Raw genomic sequence first — 10,839 nt, 5'->3', positions numbered from 1 at the left:
AGGCTCTTTTCAGCGGGCACACATTTGAGACTTCACACGGAATGTGAGTCTTTCTACACCCAGAAGGGGCGAAGTTTACCAACAAAGTACCCCAGGCAAAAGCGCCGAAGACAATGCGCAGCACACGATAAAGCACATGCCCCTGACTGGGCTCCGCGCGTGCGCACAGAGACCGGGAAAGGTAGCCCGCTCGGCCCAGGAGCAGACACGCCTTCGGCCCGCCGCTCCTGAGCCCGCCTCCGGGCCGCAGCGAGCCGCTCACTGGTCAGCCTGGGCCGGGCCAGGGGCGGGGATTGGCTGATTGGCATAAGGTCCCGGGACAGCCAATCTGGAAGGCTGAGTAGCTGGGAAGGTGAGGGCTGCTTCGCGGCTGAGGTGAGTGGGGGCCGGGGCGCGGAAAAGCGGTTGGAGAGGTGGGGAATGGCTACCACCCGGAGCTGGACGGCGGCGGGAGGCCGTGCTGTGGACTGGGGAGGGGAGGGGGCGCGGCTCGGGAGGGAGGCCGCCGGAGCCCCGAGCGGAGAACAGCCCTCTGGCTCGCCCGCGCCTGGCTTGCTGAGCTCCGCGGGCCGCCGGCCTGGCTCCCATCCCCCGCCGTCGGCGTTGCGCCTTCGCTGGGTCCCAGCTGGGGCGCCGAGCCGGGCAGCTCAGGGCGTTCAACCTGTTCCACCTGGCCCCAAGTTCCTGTCATTTTCCGCTCGCAGCTCTGAACTTTTTAGCCGTGCGCAGTTTGCGTGTAGCCAGACTACGGAGACTTTGAGATCCGCAGTCAAACTAACCAAACCTTCCTTTCCCCCTGATGGTTTGTTTTGTGATTGGTCTGATGTAACCTCTTCTGGCGTTCACCTCAATTTGTGCTTGAGGATGGTCAATAGAAATTCTCTGATCCTCCTCCCCCCACCTCCCAAGTGCAGGGTTTAAAGCTTGTTTTACCACTCCCAGAAAATAAATTAAGGAATATTTCACGTTACTTGGGAATTTAGCATTTTCTTTTTTGTTTTGTTTCGTTTTGAGACAGAGTTGTGTGGAATGCACTATGTAGGTTAGGTTGAACTGCCTAGAACCTAGGTCAACCTCCTGCCTCAGTCACCACGCCCAACTCCATGAATAATCTTTTTATACAACCCAGTCACATTTTCCTAGCAGTTTTACATTACAATGACTTACTCTAGGATTATTCGACTTACTGTCTTGTTATGTGAAAGTTAATCTTGTCCACCTCACCCCCCTCCCGCCTCTAGATTTGAGATGAAGTCTCACTATGGAGCCCTTGCTGGCTTGCAGGTTGATATATAGACCAGGATGGTCTTGAGCCTGAGGGGACTCCTTGCTGACTTCTTTCTGTTATTTTGTTTTTTTCTAGACAGGGTTTCTCTGTGTAACTGTCCTGACTTGGCTGTACTGGACTCTTCATGTAGACCAGGCTGGTCTTGAACTCACTGAGCTTCACCTGCCTCTGCCTCCTGAGTAATGAATGGGATTAAAGTGTACAGTAGGCGCGGCTCCTTGCCTATGTCTTTAATGCTAAGATTATAAATAAATGTACATGTCCAGTCCCAGTGCCAATTCCTTCCTTCCTTCCTTCCTTCCTTCCTTCCTTCCTTCCTTCCTTCCTTTCTTTCTTTTTTTTCTTTCTTTTGATAGAAGGTCTTGCTGTGCATTTCAGGCTAGCCACTTTGTTGACCAGACTAGTCTCAAATGCCTTTACTACCTTATTTTTCCAAATGCATGTATTATAGGCACACGCCACAAGGTGTGGCAGGCCTTTTGCTTCTTAATTTGAAAATACTTTATAGAGGTAGTCAACGTTTGTTGTGTATAATTGGAAATCAATTTCTATTACCTTTTTAAAAACGATTTTTAATTTTTCATTACATTCTTTTGTGTGGAAAACATGGGCCTTGGTTCACTTCCACCATGTAGGACTCAGGGGTCAAACTCAGGCTATGATGCTTGGCAGCAGGCTCCCTTAACCCTCTTATACACCCACCCTTGAAAGCAGAGTGGCTAGTAGAAGATAGCTTAAACTCAGCCAGCAGGGGGTGCTCTTTACTACTGTTTATGCAGTAGTAACCAGAATATAATATCTTGCAAGTAGTTCATTGTCACCAAATAATGTACAGATATTTGCTATCATTTAACAGTAGTTTATGGAACTGGATTTGACTAGCATAAGGTAATTGTTAAAATATAAAAGACAGTCAGAACATTAATACAATAAGTTGTAAATTTTCAGTGTAACTAGGAGTTTTAAACTTAAATGTTTTTTTAAGACAGGGTCTGACTTTGTGGTCAGACCACAGCCAGGGCTATTACTCTGTGAGTTTGAGGCCAGCCTGGTTTACAGAGTGTTCCAGGACAGCCAGGGCTATACAAGGAAACCCTGTCTTCAATCCCCAACCCCGAAAAGTTCTGTAGCACACACTTAATCCCAGTACTTGGGTAACAGAGGCAGGTAGATGTCTTGGAGTTCCAGACTAGCCTGGTTTATATAGTGAGTTCCAGGACAGCCAGGGCTATATAGTAAGACGTAATCTCTTGTTATTTTAAAAATGAGATTACCATAGTAAATACTCATAGTTAATATATAATGGCGGTACACTGGGGAGTTGAAGCTGTATGATGGTTATAGAATGAGAACCTGTCTCAAGAAGAGGAGGAGGAAAGCAAAAACAACAACAACAAAACAACAACAACAACAACAACAACAAAAACCCCAGAAAATGTATTCTATCCTGCTTGAAAAGTCACAGCAATACAGATATGTGTGCGAGTACTGGTGACGCTGGATGAGGCCAGCAAGTATCTACTCTATTGCTCTCCTCGATGCTTTTTGAGACTGTCTCTTGTTGAGCCTGAATGGAAGCTCAAGATTTCAGCTGGGCTAGCTGACCGTGGCCTACAAGCTACCAGGATCCACTTGTTTCTGATCCTAAAACTGGGCTGCATGCATGCACACAACCATGGTCATGAGAAAATCAATTACCACATTGTCTGCTTTACTATATATATGTGTGTGTGTGTATTTAAAAATTAAGTATTATTTTTAAAAAGAAGGTAGTAGAAATCGGTTCGCAATTATATCCAAACAAGCTTGACTATAAAGTGCTTACAAGCTAAGAAAAGTCTCTATCATAATGTGAAGTTAACTTTGTACCAACACTCTAATCTTTAAATTGAAATGCAAGTCTAGTAACTGAAGTGGAAGCTTAAGGGTTCTTTAAAAAGTCGATTGAATGGTGTTTAAACACATGAAGGAACGTTTAGCTGAAGTGGACACAGGTGGAAGGTGGTTCTGTAAAGCAAGCGTGTAAAAGGACATGGGGTGAAGGATTCTTTGCTAAGGACATGCATGTATTGGTCTGCCTTACACTGTAATTGTGCTGCATTTGTTGGGCTCTATAGAGAGAAATGTACCATAGAACTAATTTCTGGTGGTTGCTGCAGTTTCTTGCCGCTTCAGTGGAATCAGGCCGATTGGCAGAGTGAGGTCAGGTGAGACAGACGCATGTGCTGAGGCAAGGCACATGGAGGACACGTGATATTTGGAGGGTGTAAATAGGACTGAACGGACAAAGACACGGAGGCTGAACTAGACTTGCTTATAGAGCTAGCTGTGCAGTGCTAGTGGGTCTCTAGTCTTTGCTGATTTTTGATTCCCTGAGAGGCACAGCCAAGGACTTCTGGCGTTCCTCTGGGTCCTTCCTGCTGACTTGAGCCAAGCCTGGCTGTCTCTGCTAGGTAGTGCCACCACTGGTGATTCTTGACCAGCTGATGACCTGTGAACTGAACTGCTGATTTCCAGACAACACAGACAGGAGTTGCTCCAAAGAACCTTTCTAAACAGGTCTACTACCCCCACCCCACACCCCATCTTTTCTTTCCCACTCCCTCTGGTGGATAGTAGGCTAAAAGGTAGATTAAAGCAGTTAAGAAACATCATTAAAAATAAGTTTCAAAAAAATTAAAGTTGTAAAAAAATTACAAGTGACCACTAGTGTACTTCACTAGTGTGGTTGATTCATCATAGTATTTTGCCATAACTATAAAATAATGATTTATTATTTGACTTGTGGGTACAAATTCCTAGAACAATCTGAAATCAATATACTGTGTTCATTATGTTCCAGGACCCAGCATTTTGTTTAATCTACGTTAAATAATTTCATGACCTTCATTTCTTCTCTTGACAACAAAAAACTAATTAAAGCTAATTAAAATGACAAAAGCGTTCAAGTTTAGTTTTTGAAATTTTTCTTGAGGCAAGGTCTGAAGCTGTGTATGGTGGCACACTGGACTGTTATTTCAGCTCACGGTGGGTAGAGGCAGGAGGAGCAGGTGTTAAAGGCCATCATGGGATCATGGGTAGAGGTGGAGAGATGGCTCAGCAGTTAAGAGGATTGGCTTTTCTTCCAAAGGACCCAGGTTCCATTCCCAGTACCCATGTGCAGCTAACAACTGTAACTCCGGTCCCAGGGCATAGGGTACCCTCATGTACATTTATAGTTCCAGCTCTGAGTGGTAGGAAGATCTCTTCTGGTCTCTTAATTTATAGATCTTTTGGTTTTCATGGAACTTGCTGTGTAGAAAAGGCTTGCCTGGAACTCACAGGGGTCCACCTGCCTCTCCCAAGTGCTGAGATTACTGGGGCACTCCATCAGTATACTGCATATTGGCAAATACAAGTATACTTGCTAAATAAAATAACTTTTAACAAACAACCAAGCTGGTCATGTAGCTTGCGGGAACTTCTCAGACATCAAATACTAGGTATGCAGCATCAACCTCAGCCTTCTAAGGACATTCAAATAACAACAGGGGTCTGGAGAGATGGCTTAGCAGTTATGAGGCCTTGTTGCTTTCTTGTGTAAGAGCTCGTTTCCGTTCCCAACACCTACATGATGGCTTACAATTGTAACTCTAGTTCAGGGGATCCAATGTCTTCTGGCTTCTGGGCAGGTATGTGGTACATATACATGTAGGCAAAATAGTTATATCCATAAAAATTAAGTAAACAACGACAAACCAAAGAAAAAAGGTCACACTTTGTTGAGGAAAAGATCAGCAAACTTTTGGAATATAGGGACAAAAGCACAGGAAAACAAATTCTCAAAAGACAGCAAACTTTGAACTAAACAGTTGTTGTTACTTGATTTTTCTAGTATTTACATTAGTGTTTGACATCAAAATGTGGATTGTCTTTTTTTGATGGAAGGAGTTAGTATGTATTGTCTTAGTGTTCTAAGAATAGATTCTAATTTCTACTCATTCTCATTTACTTTTGGTTCTCTCTCACTGATTGCTACACCCCTCCCCATAAAAAGTAGTTTGTTGTTTCTTACAATGTGTATAAGAGTAGCCTAGTTAATTAGCCTGTATACCATCATCACAGAGTTTCTAGGAAAAAGTATGCTTAGCTCAACATGTGTATCCATACACAAATGTAGTATAATCAATTTAAGCTTACCCCGACCAACTTACAAATAAATGGGATTTAGACTATGGTTATTTTATTTGGCTTTGACAGTTACTGTGGCATAAGCCCTAACTTACTCTTCTAACTGTAGGCCTGGCTACCTCCCCAGCGGTGTACCCCAGATACTTGCTGTTTCTCCTTGCCATGTGCTCATGGTTCCTCTTTCCTCGAAGCTCTGCTCTCCCTTGTTCTTCCTCTTATCCTACAACCAGGTCACTCTAAACCCACCTGCCTCTAACCCCTCCAGTAATTGGCTGTAGCCAATTTTATTTAACCAATAGTTTTAAATCAAAGAACAAGGTTTACAGAACAAAAGCTTGTAAATGGGGAACCTTCAGGTATAGAATGTAGCATTACAATACACATTAACAGACTGAACCTAACAACAGTGTTGGAAATAATCTGCAGCCTGTTTTAATGCTATTTCTTAGATCCCTGTAACCTTGTAAAAAGGTGGGCATGATGGCCTACATTTATAATCTGAGCTCCTGAGAGATAGACAAGAGGACTCCGAGGCCTCACAGGCTACCCAGCCTAGGCAGATAGACAGCTCAGGCTTATGAGAAACCCTGCCTCAAAGAACAAAGCCAGTGAGGAATGAAACTATATTTACCTGTAGGCATAAGCATAAATAATTTAGAATGTAGTTTATGCGGAGGATTATGTAGGATTATGCTGGCTTAATAAAGTGGTTGTAGGTTCTCTAAGATCCATGACTTCAGCCCTGGGTAGCTGGCTAGGTTTCTCTACCATTCATGATTTCTCTTGTTGAGTGGATCTTAGATCTAATAAGACTGCTAAGGTAATCACTATTGTATCATAAGGTTGTCTTGCCACACTGGTCATTGTTGTGGTTTATACCATAGCTGGTAAGATGGTTGGTTGCTTCTCTCCTTTGGAAACTTGTATGGCACCTCCTGGTACCAGGGAAGCTAGTCCTGAGGGGAGGAGGCTTTCAGGTCAGATCCAGCCAGGGAAGAGCACAACAATTGGTCATCTAAGACTAAACAGCCCTAAAACTGTATATACAAGTAACATGCGGATTGAAACCTGTTGGGTTTTTGTTTGTTTGTTTGTTTTTATCTTTGTTTTTTTTATTTTTTTCCCAAGACAAGGATTCACTGTGAAGCCCTGGATGTCCTGGAACTCACTCTGTAGTCCAAGCTGGATTTATTGGATTGGCTATGATCCCATTAGTCCAACAATAACTATCTCCTCATAGAAGCAACAAGGAGCTGTTTAGTCCATGAGACTGGATGTCTCAGCAGCCCCTAGAGAGGTGCCAGTCTTTTTGGTCTACATTGGAATCCCAAAGAAGTTATAGCACCAGTGAATGAATACATCAACAATAGGACAGTGAGAGTGAGCACAAACAGGCAAAAAAAGTTTCCTTCTTCCATACCTTTATGTAGGCTGCTACATACCAGAAAGTGTGGCCCATTTAGGGTGTGTCTTAGGGTTTTACTGCTCTGAATAGATACCAAGACCAAGCCACCTCTTATAAAGGACAACATTTAATTGGGGCTGACTTAGAGTTTCAGAGGTTCAATCCATTATCATCAAGTCGGGAACATGGCAGCATCCAGGCAGGCATGGTACAGGAGGAGCTGAGAGGTCTACATTTTCATCTGAAGGCTGCTAGCAGAATACTGACTTCCAGGAAGCTAGGGTGAGGGTCTTAGAATGTGTATGTCATGCCCATAGTGACACACCTACTCTAATAAGACCATAACTCCAAATAGTGCCACTCCTGCCTGGGCCAAGCATATTCAAACCATGACAGGGTGGGTCTCCACCTCAAATGTCCAACCAAGAAAATCCTTCACAGGTATACCCAGCTGCCTGGGTTCTAGTTGATTCCAGCTATATTCAGATTGACAAGATTAGCTGTCATATATGAACACTTAAATTTATATACATGAACGTGTGTGTGTATGTATGAAGTATGTATGTGTGTATCAGTGTTAGGGGAAAAATTCAAGCTGAATGGAAATTAGCCATCACATGAAGTATAACGTACATTATATGTAAGTCTATCACAAAACATAACATTCATGTAATATTCATCCAAGAAAAGAAAGTTTGCGTATCAGAAAACAACTATCAATTACCCAGATTGAATCAAAGGTAGCCACCATAACTCCTTTCAGTGTTTTAGTGTTTTGCCCTTTTTTTTAATGATTTTCTTATCTATAGGAAATGTACTAGTGTCTTTTTTTTTTTCCTTTTTTTCGGATCTGGGGACCGAACCCAGGGCGGTTGCTAGGCAAGTGCTCTACCACTGAGCTAAATCCCAAACCCTAGTGTCTTTTTTTAATTCCTGATAGTGCTAATGTATTTTTCTATTTTCTTAATGAATTTCATCAGCACACTGTATTTTTTTACACTTAATAGACTCTTCAAAGAATCAACTTTTTCATTTATTATTTGCTTTTGTTTTTATAAAGGTTTTTTTAAAAGAAATTTTATTAAATTTATTTTATTTATATGAGTACACTGTAGCTGTCCTCAGACGCACCAGAAGAGGGCATCTGATCCCATTACAGATGGTTGTGAGCAACCATGTGGTCGCTGGGAATTGAACTCAGGACCTCTGGAAGAGAAATCAGTGCTCTTAACCACTGAGCCATCTCTCTAGCCCTATAAAGGTTTTTATATATCACCCAAACTGGCCATGAAATCACAACCATCCTGCTTCTACCTCTGAGGCGCAGAAATTAAAGGAATTTGCTTCTGTGCCTGCTAAACCAGCTCTTGACTTGGTTATCCTTCCCATTCTTAATAGATCTCTGGTGGTTTCAGGGTCAGGAGTTTTATTTTTTCTTTTTCCACCTAATTTATTTGTCTCAAGTGAGAGGAGAGTTTGAATATTACCTAACTCTTAGAAGCAAACATCATATAGATATGTATATATGTATGTATGTATTATACACATACATGTATAAGTGTGTGTATATGCATTTATGTTTATATAATATGTATTTGAGTGTAGGTCTGTCTCCCTGTCTAATTCAAGCTGGTCTTGAACCCTTCTTTTTTTTTTTTTTTAATTTTTAATTATATTTTCCCCTTCCATTGTGTGGGTCCTGGGAATCCAGTGTGGGTCTTTGGGCATGACAGTAGGCACTTTACCCCTGAGCCATCTTGTTTCCATTTCCTTGGACTCTTGATTCCCCTGCGTCACCCTCCCACATACTGGGATTAGAGGTTGCCAGTATATATATGCCTTGATAGCCACTAAATAGTTGAACAGCTATTACACACTGTCCTAAACACTGAGCTATAGTATCTATCCAAACTGATTAAGTCAAATGACCAAGAAAACAACTTGGGCATATTATTTTAATATGCTAATGCACAGGAGGGTTTTTGTTTGTTTTTGTTTTTTTCAAGACAGGGTTTCTCTGTGTAGGCCTGGCTGTAAGGGAACTCTGTAGAACAGGCTGGTCTTGAACTCAGGATTCACCCTCCTCCGCCTTTGGTGTGCTGGGACCAAAGGTGTGTGCCATCACTGCCCACATGCCCAGGAGGCTCTGAATTCTGGTTGATCAGGAAGGACTTCTTAGAGGAGGAGGCATAGCTAAGCTGAAGCAGCATTAGTGAGACCTAATGAGTATAGGAGATAGTTGGTAAGTAGAATATTGACTACACATTGAAAGATGAAGAGTATATTGAAACTTTGGAGTTACTTTAATAACTATCAACGTGTAGACTGTGAAGGATGCGGAGAGGACAACAAAGAACTGACCAGATCAGAACAAATTAGGGTAACAGTGCATGGGAGGAGGGAACACCTGTCTATTTATGATTGTGAACGTTTCTAAGAACAAAGACAGTGAGACGGTATCTGGTGAAGACAACTTGATTACAGAAAATGAAAGAAAAAAGTGGATTAACTGTGATACCATTTTCTCAAGTAAGAACATGGACAACAGATTTGGGAGGCAAGTTTTCAATTTCAGGTTTTAAATGCAAGTGGGAGAAACTAGGAAATAGTGATGGACCTAATAAGGTGAAGAGGGGATTTTTGCTATGCAGGATGTTTTTGGTGTTGTAAGAAGTGACAGGGTAGAGGACACTGACCATTTGTTTGGAATGAGGGACAAGAGCGACCAAGGGTACAGTGAATGCTGCACAAATACAAATGAATCTGTGGCAGGGCCCTGTGGGGTTTTTACTCAGTTGATTTACCAGTGTGTTGCTTTGTTTGCTGAGAAATGGAGAGGAAGATGGATTTAAGAGATAGTCCACTTTTTGCTGTTTTAACAGAACATCCAGGAAAGATTTATTTAGCTGTTTGGAGAAAGAAGTGCAGCACCTTGGCACCTGCTCCTGGGACAGTCACATTGTCCAGTGGGGAAAGGAACAGCGAGAGAGGGAAGCTGGAGACATGGCATGCATACAAGGTGTTAAACTGGTTCTCCTAGTCAGAAACTAACTGCACTAACACACCCTCTCTGTCCACCTGACCGCGTACTCAGATCACTTCTTGTTTTGCTTTGCTTTGTTTGAGACTGAGTGTTGTGTAGCCTCCACTAGCTTTAAACTCAGTAGAGCAGATTTTCTCATTGAACACAAGTTAGTCTTTCCGTCCAGCCTAGGATTATTACTATTTGGGGATTAGATTTCTATCATAAACACCATCATTGTGGGGACCCAGGCATGGTGGATCACGCTTGTTTGGGTTTTTTTTTTTGTTTTTGTTTTTTTTTTTTTTTTGGTTCTTTTTTTTGGGGCTGGGGACCGAACCCAGGGCCTTGCCCCTCTTAGGCAAGCGCTCTACCACTGAGCTAAATCCCCAACCCTGCTTGTTTGGGTTTTTAAATACTTGTTTTATGTGTGAGTTCCTGTATGTACACCATGTGCATACAATACCCTCTGAGGCCAAAAGAGCCTCAGATCTGTGACGCTGGAGTTATAGGTGGGGTTGTTAGAGCTGCCATGTGGGTGCTGAGAACTGAACTCAAGAACCTGGGTCCTTTGCAAGAGCAACAAGTAATTCTGTTGTTTAGGAAGAGGGAAATCAAAGCCATCTTTGGTAGCATAATGAGAATGAGGCCAACCTGGGCTACAAGACACCTTGTTTCAGAAAGGCGCAAAACAAAACACAAAAATATTGGAGGGCATAGTCAAACTATAGCAGATAGCATAGATAAGTTTGAAACAGCTATTCTGGAGAGTATAGAGGGGGCAGTTAGGATAGAGATGTGTAAAAAAGCTTATTAAATTGTTGGAAGTTGGATTTATGAATCTCAAAGAAGAAATAACTGAAATTAGGAAATCTAAGAGTGAAGTGTCCCTTGGATGCTTTTGGTAGAAGAATATGAGGGTGAAGATTGATTAGGAGATTATTGCTGAGTAGG

At 42.5% G+C, this 10,839-nt stretch overlaps 1 protein-coding gene across 1 annotated transcript in view; it reads left to right on the top strand.

Moving 5' to 3' along the window:
* Nucleotides 1–314: 314 nt before the first annotated feature.
* Mtfr1 (mitochondrial fission regulator 1) overlaps nucleotides 315–10,839 on the top strand; it is a 34,421-nt gene continuing 23,896 nt past the window's right edge. Inside the window, 1 exon segment of the mRNA XM_032898613.1 lies at nucleotides 315–375. The gene's annotated coding sequence lies outside the window, so the exon portion shown is untranslated.

The sequence above is a fragment of the Rattus rattus genome, chromosome 3, assembly GCF_011064425.1.
Source record: "Rattus rattus isolate New Zealand chromosome 3, Rrattus_CSIRO_v1, whole genome shotgun sequence".
Taxonomy (NCBI): Eukaryota; Metazoa; Chordata; class Mammalia; order Rodentia; family Muridae; genus Rattus; species Rattus rattus.
This window is presented reverse-complemented; position numbering and strand designations above follow the sequence as displayed.